Genomic DNA, 4585 nt, shown 5'->3' on the forward strand with positions numbered 1-4585 from the left:
GTTATACTACTCGGAATTTGGGTGAAGCAATCGATCGGAGGTGTGTTCGAGACCGGCGGTAAACCACGACTGGTTTCGCTGTCATGTTTATTTGGCAGGCTTGATAGACCGTCTGCTTGTAGCGGTCTGATTCAATGAGCAGACCTACCTAACAGTTTCCCCTCATTTGAAATTGGTGTCGATGAATATCACAATTTCCAATTATATTATAACATTATTTACATGCTTCCACAATTACTTTCATCTTCGTCTCCGTAGCGTTTCGGAGGTACTCCTTTGTTTCGTCTCGAAGATTCTCTGACGGTAGTCTTCTGTTGGTTCTTCTGGGGGGCACTCTCGTTTGTTAGTGGTTCCTCTTCCCCCACCGGGGAGTCGTCGTTTGACTCTTCCGAAGGATGTTGTTCCTCTTGGTTTGTTGCTTGCTGGTCTCTGCTTGCATGAGATTCTGATGGTGTTCCTTCGATTTCTGGAACTTCGGGACCTGTGGTTTCTTTCGGGATGTTAATTTCACAGTCGATCAAGCAGTCGAGTTCATGACTTGTGTCTGAGTTTTTGTCGGTGCGTTTTCGAATCTGCTCGTAGTGTCTTCTCCATGTACCGCTTGGGACCGACACTTCGCAGATTCTAGAGCCGCAGTTCCTCTTCTATCGACCCGAGGTCCATTTCTGATGACGAGACCTGTAGTCTCTAACGCTGACTGGTTCGCCGATGGCGAATTTCGATTCTGTCTCGTCGATCGGTTTAGGCAACGATGGTTCGCGTAAGAGGTCAAGTCTCGAGCGCAGTTCTCGACCGAGCATGATGGAAGCGGGGCTTTCTCCTGAGGAGCTTGAAACCATTCGCTGTCTAAACAGAAATCTAGCTAAACTATCGGCCAGATCCTGTTTTTCGAGCGAAAATTTCTTGAGAGCTGTTTTCATGGTGCCCACGTAGCGTTCCACTTGGCCGTTTGATGCGGGGTGAAATGGCGGTGAAGTCATTTTCCGAATTCCGTTTGTGGCGCAGAATCTCTTCATCTGTTCGGATACGAAGGTTGGGTCATTATCCGTTACGATTACGGATGGGATCCCAAAACGAGCAATCGTATCCTTGAGATGTTTGAGAGTCGTACTTGACGTTTTGTCGTTGCTTATGAATGCTTCTAACCACTTGCTGAACGCGTCCACAATTAGTAAGATGTATTTCCCTTGGATCGGGCCGGCATAATCCAGATGAATTCTCTCGAAGGGAAATTTGCACGGTTTCCAGCTATGTATGACTTCTTTTGGTGGATTTCGAGCACATGCCAAGCAGGCGGGACACGATCGGGATAGCGCCTTTATGTCATGGGATATATTTGGCCACCAGACGAAGCGACGGGCGAGTTCCGTCATTTTGCGTTCTCCGTAGTGTCCCTCATGCAACTCCGTGAGCACCTGCTCTCGGCAGTTTTTCGGTATGACGATACGATGGCCTCTGAGTAATGCTGAGTCCTGATGGAGACTGAACTCGCACGCGTCTAAGCCAAAGAATCTCGGGGCATCCTTGCAACTCCTTGGCTCTCTGAAGAACTTCAAGAGTGGTTTCAATTCTGGATCACTTTTCGTTTCCTGCACTATTTCTTCGAAACGTAACGGGGTTTCGGAGATTAGGTTTACGATGAAACAATCCGAAGCGTCCATCTCCTGTAGTCGTTCACTTCTTGCTGGCAGTCGGGACAATGCGTCTGCATTCCCATGCTTCTCTGATTTTCTGTACACGATGTCGAAGTTGAAGGCCAATAGGTAGATCGAATAATGTTGCATACGGGTTGCTGACAGCGGAGGCAGGTTTCTTGAAGGATGGAATATCTGCACGAGTGGTCTGGAGTCGGTTATCAACTCGAATCGTCGCCCGAACAGGTAATAGAAAAATCTTTCGACGCCCGTCTTGATTCCGAGCGCTTCTTTGTCAATCTGGCTGTATTTTTTCTCGGTGTCTGTTAGAACCCGGGAATAATACGCGATCGGGCGCTCTGATTTATCCGGATAGCGGTGGGACAAGACAGCTGAAATTCCGAACGGTGAAGCATCGGTGGCGAGTAACAGTGGTCGCTTCGGATCGAAGGGTACCAACACCCTCGGCGAGCAAAGTTCTTCCTTTACGGCTTGGAATGATTTCTCCATACTCGAATCCCACAGGAATTTAGCGTTTGATTTCAGCAACGAGTACAAAGGGTGTGCCAAATCAGCTAAACGTGCTGCGAATCCTGAGTAGAATTGAATGATGCCGAGGAATGATCGCAAGTCGGATGCGTTCTTGGGTGACGGCGTTTCGCGGATCGCTTTGACTTTATCGTCGCATTTATGTATTTCTTGATTTTTGATGAGGAACCCGCAGTATGTCACCGATTCTTCGAAGAAGACACATTTTTCTGAATTCAGGCGAATGTCGTGCTCGTTGAGACGAGAGAACTACTGTGTCAAGCCTCCGTAGATGCTCCTCGTTCGTGGCTCCAGTAACCAGAATGTCGTCCATTACGCACTCGCAACCTGGAATGTCTGCGAGAACACCCTCGATGAACCTCTGCCAGATCGCTGGGGCATTGGACAGGCCGTTCGCCATTCTGTTGAACTGGTATAAGCCTCTGTGAGTGTTCACAATCAAGTACTTCCGATCCTTTTCACGAACAGGCAGGTGGAGGAACGCAGAGAATACGTCAAGCTTGGAGAAAGTTTTCCCATTCCCAATGTTATCGAGCGCATGTCTGATGTTCTTGAGAGGATGGGAGTCTATCTTTATGTGACGATTTATTCCTGCTTTGAAGTTCCCACAGATCCTGACCTTCTTGCCTTTCGCTCTGGGAACGACACACATCGGATGGCTCCATTCGCTTGTGTTCACTTTGGTGATTACTCCGTATTCCTCTAGGAAGTCGAGCTCCTTGTTGGTTTTTCGATCAAGGCTTCAGCCGGTTGATGAGCGCCTGAGGTATATGGCGCTGGATCCTCCGATGTCAGTTCCAGTCTCGCCTCGCTATTCGGGATACATCCTATGCCCGGTTTCGTAAGATTCTCGTACTTCCCGAGTAATTTCCGGGCTTTGCTTTTGAAGTCCTCCGTATCTGAGGCTCCGTAGCTGCTATTTTGATTTGAAGCGTTCAGATGATGTACCTTATTTTCGCCTGTCAGCAGTTTAGACCAATGCAATGGGAGTTCACGGAGCCAGTCGCGACCTATCAACTCAGGGAATTTGTCATTCTCCATGAGATATAGTCGTAGTGATTTTTCCTGGTCTCCGTAGACGACGCTGACGTTGGCAAAGGAATGCGGTTGGAATATTTCTCCAGTCGCGCTTCGTAGTTGAATATTATTCTCGTGAAGTTCATGTTGGGGAGCGATTCTTCTGAATGTCTTAAGGGGCATCGTGGAAATCCCACTCCCTGTGTCGATCTCCATTTGAAGTGCGTGTTGCTCAATATCCACTTCAACTCGAATTGGGTCCTTCGAGTTGACATAGCGAAATGGGACCTCCTCGAGATAGTTTTGATTCGAGAGAGTGGTCCGTCGGCACGCTTTTTTCAGGTGACCGACTAGTCCGCACCCAGCGCACTTCACACCTTGGTATCGGCAAGTTTTCGCCGAATGACCTTTGTCTCGCATCTGTAGCACCCCGGTTGATTTGAGCTTGCAGGGTATTCAGAGTTCTTTCTCAGGGGTTTTTGATACGTTTTCTTCCGGAATCCACGAGTCGAGATTTTATTCACGTCTTGTTGCGCAGATCCATTGTCGTGGATTGCGCTCGTTGCTTTCCTGATCGACAGGAACGTGTTAGCTAGCAGGGAAACTTCTGCCAACTTGGTGAAATCTCCTTCTTTCATGAGAATTTTCTGCATGATTTGCTTGTCTTCAAGACCTTCAGTGAATTGTTCTATCAATCTCTCCTGGAGTTGGTCCGCTGAGAAATGACAATCGGCTGCGGCGTGACGAAGCCGATTTTCGAAAGTGCTTAGGGATTCACCTGCCGACTGACGGACCTTCCTGAATGCGCTGCGAGAAGACCATTTGTTTTTCAATGGTTCGTAGACCTTTCGGAGAACTTCAACGATTTCCACGAAACTGAGATCTTTTTGGCTTCCTCTCGGGTTGCACTCTGTCCATGAGTTTCCGGTAGGCATCAGCTCCCATCCACGATATGACTGCGTTCTTTCTCTTTTCCTCGTTTGACACGTCGTGTAGGATGAGATGATTTTCCAGTCTTTCAGCCCATGAGGAAAATTGCTCCGTTGACACATCGAATCCGTCGAATGTAGGCACGTTGTTGGTCGAAGCCATCGCTTGACTTTAGATTTCACGTGAAAAATCGAGGCGGGTCACTACCAGGTCTGCCGAGACACGATGTACTTTCCTTCGAGTGGGTTTGAGATCCCATCTTCGTCGCCAGTTGTTATACTACTCGGAATTTGGGTGAAGCAATCGATCGGAGGTGTGTTCGCGACCGGCGGTAAACCACGACTGGTTTCGCTGTCATGTTTATTTGGCAGGCTTGATAGACCGTCTGCTTGTAGCGGTCTGACTCAATGAGCAGACCTACCTAACATCAGAACTTCTCGGACGGAGCCATTCAT

The 4585-nt window shown here is 48.4% G+C and overlaps 1 pseudogene; it reads right to left on the bottom strand.

The window, feature by feature from the left end:
- Positions 1-365: 365 nt before the first annotated feature.
- Positions 366-4135, bottom strand: LOC100902314 (uncharacterized protein K02A2.6-like; annotated as a pseudogene).
- Positions 4136-4585: the final 450 nt, after the last annotated feature.

The sequence above is a fragment of the Galendromus occidentalis genome, unplaced genomic scaffold (assembly GCF_000255335.2).
Source record: "Galendromus occidentalis unplaced genomic scaffold, Mocc_1.1 scf7180000077464, whole genome shotgun sequence".
NCBI classification, from domain to species: Eukaryota; Metazoa; Arthropoda; class Arachnida; order Mesostigmata; family Phytoseiidae; genus Galendromus; species Galendromus occidentalis.